The sequence below is a fragment of the Sorex fumeus genome, unplaced genomic scaffold (genome assembly GCF_029834395.1).
Source record: "Sorex fumeus unplaced genomic scaffold, SorFum_2.1 ptg000061l, whole genome shotgun sequence".
Lineage (NCBI taxonomy): Eukaryota > Metazoa > Chordata > Mammalia > Eulipotyphla > Soricidae > Sorex > Sorex fumeus.
In genome coordinates this window covers 4,203,020-4,211,952 of record NW_026606118.1, presented here as the reverse complement: position 1 = coordinate 4,211,952, position 8,933 = coordinate 4,203,020, and positions in this window count along the sequence as shown.

Below are 8,933 nucleotides of genomic sequence, written 5' to 3'. Positions count from 1 at the left end.
AGAGAAATCCGAGTGCTGGCCCGTATCGCAGATCTGTTAATCTCGCTGTATAAGCCCCGGGTCCAGGAAGCCGGGAGACTGGCATCTCACCCACACAGCCGACCCTTTCTCCGAGGTGCTCGGGAGAACACCTGGCCTGTTTGCCCACCTGAGTCTGCCTGCCCACGGTCAGGTGAATCACAGGGCTCAGCTCAGAGCTCTCGCCTGTGACCAACATGCGAATTCTACTGCGGTGGGGTGTGTGCGTGCGTGTGTGTGTGTGTGTGTGTGTGTGTGTGTGTGTGGCGGGGGTGAGCCTCCTCGCAGTCCTCAGCAGGAGACAGTGCTCGGGCGACCCGCTGGGGCTGCTTGTTTTGCTTCCCTCCAGGTTTTCTTAACTCTGTTTTCTGAAACATGCTAATCTGACATTCTTGCCTCTCAACCTGATGGCGCCCTTCCCCTGCACCAGGTGCAGGGCAGGGATGAAACAGTCCCCACACATAGAGGTCAGGGGTAAATGCCGCCAGAGCGTTTCATGCTGTTGGCTTTTTGTTCTAGAAGTTTCTGAGTGTGGTCAGAGGGCAGACAGATGCGAGGGAAGCGGGCAGAGTTCTCCCTGACAAACCCCGGAATCCTTCCGTCCCCTGTGGATGGATCTGCATGATGGAAAATAAATTGAACTTTCTTCCTTTCTTCTTTTCTTTCCGAGAGCCAACGGTCAGTAGCGTGTGGGCTGACAGGCGGAGATGCGTCCTCCCTCTGCAGCTGTCAGCAGTGCCCGTGGGGACCCCACTGGCTCTGCTGTCCCTTGGCCAGGGGCGGGGCTGTCCCTATGGGGAGGACTCATCAAGGCTCGCCCCTGGGCCATCAGCTGAACCGGTGGGGGCAGGGCCAACAGACCCAGAGTTTGGGGGCATCCCTTGGGCTGTGGCAGTTATTGTCTCCATGTGCACACATGATCTTATGCTCACGGGCAATTCAACAGGAAAACACAGACTCTGGAGAGAACTGGGTGGAATTTCTGATCATACAAGTTCAAGATTAGGCCATGGCGAACGCCAGGCCCCAGGAGCTGAGACTCATCTCGGAAGTCCCCGAGGGAGGCAGAAAGGTCCACTGGGGCCTTGAGCAACCGCTCCAGCTCTTTGTGCCCTGTCTGCAGAGACCCTTTTCTTCGTTTTTGATTTTGGGCCACACCCAGTGGTGCTCAGGGCTTACTCCTGGCTCTGCACTCGGGGATCACTCCTGGCAGTGCTCTGGGGGCTGTGTATGGGGTGCTGAGCATTGAACTTGCCCTACCCACTGTACTATCTCTCTGGGCCCAGAAATACATTTTAATTAAACGTGAAAAGCACTGGCTGGGTTTCCTTTTCTCCCTCATTCTCGCCACTGAGAGAACATCCAGTCCTGCTTGCATCAGCCCCAAGGCTCCTGGGGAGTCTGAAGAGCAGCGAGAGGCCACTGAGGGTGTATGTGGGGGCTGGGCCCCGACCGGAGGTGACTGGCTCCCTTCCAGAACCTTCCGGCCTCCCATCACCCACTCAGAAGCTGGGGAAGCAGCCAGAATGACAGAGGAGACCGACATCCAGTGTGTGCCCTGCTCTCCCTCACTGCCCAGTACCTGTGTCCAGTTGTGAGTGTGTGTGTGTGTGTGTGTGTGTGTGTGTGTGTTTGGTGACTGAGAGCTGCCTCCCTGACCTCCCTAGCAGAAGAACAAAGAGACGGGGGACCACAGACTGATGGTCAAAATGGCCCATTTAATGCAGAGTTGCTAGCACACTTCCAGCACATCTGAGGGGGCTCAAGGTATAGGACTGCACATAGGTGTGATCGATCATTTACGTGGTAAAGTGTTTCAACAGAGACGATTCTCTTGGGGGGATTAACTCAAGGAGACGCTCTGTCTCGCAGGGGCTATGAGAGATTCGCCCAGGGGTGATAAGCATTATATTGCTTTTCTCTTTCCCTAGTTACTAGTAAATATTAATTAAGTTTACTTCTTATTAATACTTGAAGTTATTTGTATAAACACAGTTAAGAGATATCGATTTCAAAACTTAGTTCTCTGGGCTCTGAGGGCAAAGCTGCTGGGCTTCTACCATAAATCCCAGACTAGCTCCTCAGGCCGCCAGTTCAGCTCTTCCTTCCCCACAGGGGTCCTGTCTCTTTGGTTATAACAGCTTGCATCAAGACTGTGCTTTTATGCTTTCTAGATTGTCCATGTTGATGCTGGAGTAGCTATTCCGCTCGCCCTGGCTACATCCAGGTCCCACAGTTGAGATCCCCGTTTTGGGGTGTTAGGAACTATGGCAACCAAAGCCTGAGTCAAGTAATTATGATGGATGCCCAGGAGTAGATATATTTGAGTCAATAGACTCCCAAATATTAGGAGCATAGCATTATGTTCTTTCTGTGTTTAAGCAAAGAACATTGCTTTATAGTGAAAAAGGAAAAGTTACAGGGAAAATAGAAAAGCAAGTAATTCATTTCAAATTCAAAGTCCAGAGTCACATAAGTAACCAAGCCTGACTTGGGGATTTGTAAAACACAAAGAAAAGGTTAAAGATAAACTCAGGGGATTAGGGGTGCTTGTTAAGAGCACTGTACGTTTCTCTGGGGGGAAGGAAAGGGGAAATTCACTCATCAGTGAAATTGTGAAAAATCAGTCAAGTAAAACCTTAGGGTTAATGTCCAACATCCAGTGATTCCTCGGGCATCTGATTCACTTTTTAGTTTTGTGGCTGGAACCATCATTAGATCCAAATAATCAGTTTCTTAAGATAGTCTTTAAAAAGTGGGAATTCCATGAGATATCACACTATTTTTTTAAGCCTCTTTATGTTGTAGTTTAGGTAATAGGTTTACAAATAGTGTTTAAGTGTATAGAGCTCGCGTACAGACTCAATACCCCACCTGCCCATGACCGCCACCCTGTTCCTCTGTCACCTCCGGCCCAGGCTTCCTCCCCCAATTCTTTGTTGATTGACAGTGGGTACCAAACCCATTTGGTGCTCACGGTCACCTCCCTTAGCACTATCCATGGGCTTCCCTGTCACTTCTTGTCAACATATTGTCCCCCCGCACCCCTCCCCCCATAATAAAACCCTGATACTCTCAGGCCTGTAGTCCTGTATGAGATTTATTGGTCCACATTGCTCGCACCCTGGATTTGTTTATCTAGACAGCACAAGAGTGAGATCATTCCGGAGCTGTCCTGCCACTGTCTTATTTCGCTCAGCATCATGACCAATGTGTTATTTCGGTCAGCAAAATGACCTCTGATTGCATCCGTGTTGCCAGGAACTGCGCGGTTCTCTTTTCCTCTGTGGCTACAGAGAGTTCTCTGGTGACACCGTGTTCGCACGAGCTGTCCACAGGTCCCGGGACTGCAAACTTCTTACCTCTGTGACCAGCAGTGGTCGGAACCGGCTGTTGAAAAGCATGGACTTAGTCCTCTGAACAGATGTGCCAAACCCCGCAGGCATTACCCCCTGAGCCCCAGCAGAATAATCGTCAGGGACCTGCTGCTGGCTCGTCCAGCCCTCAGCAAGCACCCAGCTCTGGAGGCTGCCAGCGTTTCCAGCCTCGGTTTTCATTGATCGAGGCTTCATGTTTCACAGCCTCAGTTCCTGTCCGTGTCCCATCCCAAAGATGAGCTGGGTCCTTCCCCCAGAACTCCCGCATGGGGCTGTGTTTTCTACAGGTGGAGGTTGGGGGACACCGAGGGAGACTGAGGCACTGCCTGGTTTCTGCTGGAGACTGAGTGTGGAGGCAGGAGGATGGGAGAGGGTGTCAGGAGGAGGGTGGTGGCAGATGGGGGAGCGCTTGGCTGGATGTACCCCAGAACCGCTCTCCTCCCTAGAAGCTTCCTGGGGCTTGCGGGTAAATACCTCCACTTTGTAGACTGAGGTCAGAGCAGGTTGGGGGATTTGTTGGGGAGCCAGTGGAGGAAGGTCACAGGTGGGGGTGAGGTCTGTGGTCCTGGGGCACAGGCAAGAGGAGGTTAGAAAGTGACCCCAAATGAATCCCTTGCAGAGCTCACCCAGTCCAGCGTCCTGTCTGTCACCAAGAGAGGACATTTGTGCACCCCCAAATCTTGGCTTTGATTCCTGAATAAAGTCCGTTTCAAGAACAACTGTGAGCAGGAGGGCAGCAGGTGAGAGGCCCAGGACAAAGGGTGTTGAAACCCAAGAAATTGATCCGATAAGGGCACGCGAAGCCTCGGCTCACTTGCAGCTGTGGGGTTGCCCCATTATCTAACCATGGCTGCCCCAGCCAAGGCCGCTGGGAGACTGACCCTCAACTTTGTCCTGGCTGGCTGCAGGGACTGGACAGGCCCGGGGCAAAGCCATCCAGGCAGGGGAGGGCCAGAGCAGAGGGGGAGAGGGCCATAGCAGAGGGGGAGACTCTGCGCGGTGCTCACTCCAGTGTCAAGTCACAAGGCGGGGTGGCTGGTGCCCCACTTCACGGGGTGCGGACATAGTCAGGAGGGGAGCAGACGATGACCCAGTCCCAGTGCTCTCTTCCGCCTAATGTCTATCATGGTCAAGAATCTGAGGGGTTCTCAGTCCTTTATCAAGTTCTTGGTCGTGGAAGCGTCCACTGGGCCCGCAGTGTGAACCCAGCACATCCAGGCGCTTAGAAGTTTAAATCTCGCCCTGGAAAAAGCCAGGCACCAGGGGTTTGGAGGGAGACAAGGCAGAAGCAGGCAGAGGAGAGGAGGGTTTGGACCCTGCTCCTCGAAGGATATCTTCATGGTAGATGGCAGAGCTGTGAGAACAACAGGACTGGACCTGGGGTCAGGTGTGGTGGGTAGGGATAGGTTTTTTTTTTGAGGGCTCCCAAGCAGTGCTCATAAGGCCTGGGGCCACTCCTGGTGATAGTCACCTGAACTGGACAGTTCAACCCTGGGGTTGTCTCCAGGGCCACACCTGGTGGTAACAGGTGATACACAGTCTGGATTTGGACTTGGGGTATTGTGCATGCCTTGCAGGTGCCTGTGGCCCCTGAGTTACCCTCGCTGTCTGCTGATCTCTGCACCCAGGCCAGCAGCTCTGATTGGCTCCTGCATTTACAAGCCTTCTGAATGACGTGGGTCACAGCACCCCAGCAGCCGTGGCAGTGCGCGCCAAGGAGTTTGGAGAACCTTGCAGTCTCCCTAATATCCTTTTCCTATACAAGGCTGTTCCTGCAGATGGGGTTTGACATCTAGCAAACAGGGGCAGGAAGTGGACTGGATGGAGGCTGGCAGGCAGGTGCCCAGACAGGGGTGCGGACTCTGGAGCACTCAGACCCGGCAGCTCCAGGCACAGTGCTCGCAAAGGGAATATCACATTCATTTCCAAATACCCTAAGAAGTGCTGCACACATGTAACTTCTCAGAACCCAGGAGCCAGTCCACATGCTGGGCCAGCTTTCTTCAGAGAGTGGGAGTCCAGTGGGGCCACACGAGCCCTCTTTGGATGCCACAAAGCACAAAAAAGACAGGAACTGAACGATGTTTCACTACCATAATCCTCACAGGGGGTTTTGTTGTTGTTTGTTTCAGTTTGGATTAATGATCAGTTTCCTCCTGGACCGAGTGTTCATTTCCAGGGTGCTGGGAGCAGCCTATAATCCTCTCAGCAGCTACTGGGTGGGGTTTCCGCAGGGCTGAGCGTGTGCCAGGGACAGAGGGCATGCTAACACCAATTAATCCCAAACTGATTCAGGGACAAACAAGCAGGTGTTCAAATCAGACCTTTTGGTTCACAGCAAAGCAGAGGCTTTGGCCTGAGGTCAAAACAGTCTGTTTAAGTGCCTCAGAGCTCTGGGCATCAAACCACAGACAGGCTGACTCAGAATTGCCTAGGCTAAGAGCTCTCCTGTACACCTCCAGAAGACGGCAGCTCTGTCCTGCCCTACAGAGAATAGTAACATAGAATGAAAGATGCCACGGAACCAGTAGAACTTTACAAAAATAAAAGATATCCAACCTTGTTGGATTACAGTTCCAGACATTTTAGGTTTAACAGCAGGGAGCTTGTGTTAATTGAATTACACCCACCACAGTGCTCCCGGGGCACAACTAATTCCATCAGGCACTCCCAATCCTCTGTGTTTATCTCTAACCTCTCCTTGGTGCTCTTGTCCCCCTATCAGTTAGTCACAAATATCTCCAAATCAGACATTGTCAAACCTTCTGATGACTCTGGATTTTGTGGTATGTAAGTGGAATATTGCTTTTCTTTTTCCTTTATGCTTTTGCACAATTTTAGAGCAATGTCCTTTTTGTATAGATGTAAGAAGACAGTAAATGCTATGCTCTTTTAACATGGGAGTTGATTGATTCCAAATAATATTTACTCCTGGGCATTCGTCACATTTACTTAATTTAAGCCTCAGTTGCCCTGATATTGACCTTAGTTCCTAACTCCCCAGAAGTCCTGCTGGAGGTCTTGGATGGAACCAGGGCAAGTGATAAGCTACCCTGGCTTTGAGAAGGGGTAGCCTACATGCCACAAGAAGTCTAATAAGAGCACAGTCACGAAACAAGCACTGTCATGACCCATAAAGAAGCAACTGAATAAGGACCTTGTTGGGCTTAGGAAAAATGAATCTGTCCTAAGCGCTGTGGTTTGGGATATATAGTGGGATGTCCCCAGGAAGAGCCATACTTTAAGCTTAAGCTACCTCTTACTGTGTCTATATAAAGTGACTAGAAATGTTATTAAAAGTAAATTTAATATGATTGTTTAAGTGGATTACCAGCAAAGGAAAAGAGAAAGTTATATGCCCGTAGATGAAATTCTGCCCTTGGACAAATCTCCAGAGTGCTGGAGCCCCTAGATGAGATTCTGTCCTTGGGTGGGTCTCCTAGAACAACTTCCCCTGAAGGAAGGGCTTTACATCTGTTCGTTGTTTATGTTAATGTTCAACCACAACTATGTGTAATTGCTGCACCAACCTTTCACGATTTTTATATAATAATGCTGAGATACTTGAATAAATGATCACTGATACCGACCATTAGTTACTAGTCTGTGGCCCCCGTTCCTTTGTTCATAGGACAGGAGGATGGTCTTTGGCCCCAAATGCACCAGGGGACCCCCGGTTACTGCAGGACAGTGGCAAAGCCACAACCCCCTCAAAATATGGGGAGAAGAAAGGAACAGAAACTTGCTCAAAGAATAATTTCAAATGGTCAAAAGGCACATCAAAAAATGCTTTACATCACTAATCAATAGGGAGATGCAAGTCAAAACAATGATGAAATATCATCTCACCCCACAGAGACTGGCACACATCAAAAGAAAGAGAACAACCAGTGCTGGCGTGGATGGGAGAAAGGAATTCTTCTCCATTGCTGGTGGAAATTCGAACTTGTCCAGCCTTTTGGGGAAATACTATAATAGGAAATAATATATTAGGAAAAATGAAGTCATAAAATTTGCATATAAGTGGATGGACATGGAGAGTACCATGCTGAGTGAAATAAGTCAGAAGGAGAGGAACAGGGTTAGAATGAGGGGCAGGGGAGAGAGAGGGAGAGAGAGAGAGAGAGAGAGAAGAACTCGCCAATGAAGCAAGTGGGGTTGGGGGAAGGTGGGAAACTGGGGACATTTGTGGTGGGAAATGTACACTGGTGAAGGGATGGGTGTTGGAACACTGTATGACTGAAACCCAATCATGAACAACTTAGTAACTGTGTATCTCACAGTTGTGATTCGACTAAAAAATAAAAGGAAAATATATAAGTAAATAAAACAGAACAAAAAAGATGCTGTGATTTTTGATGGATCTCCTTAATGTTCCAGAATACGAAAAATCATTTACAAAGGCTTGGCATTTTCACTTTTAACTTCTAATATGAAGACACGCTAAGTTGAATATCAAATAAGGAGAATGATTTATAAGAAGCTGTTGGATAACATTGGTTTGTCCTTTCTCCCCCGCTGCAGGGAACCTAGGTTTATTGAGTAATGCCAACACAGTGCTCCTGAGGCACTCCATTCTTCTGTGTTTATCTTTAACTTCTCCTTTGTGCTCTGCTTCCTCTCTCTGTTAATCACTTATTTCCCCAAATCAGACCCTTTGACTCGTAAAGTCAGATTCTTCTAAGGACTCTGGATTTTGTGTATATGCAAGTGAAATATTACTTTTCTCTTTTCTTTATGTTCTTTGCATAGTTTACTTTAGAGCAATGTCCTTTTTGTATAGACACAGGAAGACAGTTATGCTTTTGTAACTTGGGAATTGATTGACTCCGAATAATATTTACTTCTGGGCATCTGTCATATTTACTCGACTTAAGCCTCAGTTGCCCTTAGTTCCTAACAGCCCCATAAGAGAGTCCTGGGGAGGAACTTGGATGGACCCAGGGCAAGCTGTAAGCTACCCTGGCATCGAAAAGGGACAGGCTAAGTGCCATAAAATTTATAATGTTGAGAGCATGGTCATGGACAATCTCTGTCATGACCCCAAAAGAAGTAACTGGACAAGGATCCTGCTAGGATTACTAATCTGGCAATCTGGCCTGAGGACCGTAGCTGTAGCACTGTAGCACTGTCCTCCCGTTGTTCATTGATTTGCTCAAGCAGGCCCAGTAACGTCTCCATTGTGAGACTTGTTGTTACTGTGTTTGGCATATCGAATACATCACAGGTAGTTTGCCAGGCTTTACCATGCGGGGGAAATACTCTCAGTAGCTTGCCGGGCTCTCTGAGAGGGACAGAGGAATCGAACCCGGCTTGGCCAGGCCGGTGGTTTACAAGGCAAGTGCCCTACGGCTGTGCTATCGCTCCAGCACTGAGGACGGTAGTCAGGGATATATAGTGAGATGCCTCCAGGAGAGCCACCCTTTAATCTTAATATATCTCTTACTGTGTCCAACAAAATGACTAGAACGATTATTAATAAGTAAATTTAAGATGACTGTTTAAATGGATCTGGACTAAGGAAAGGGGAAAATAATA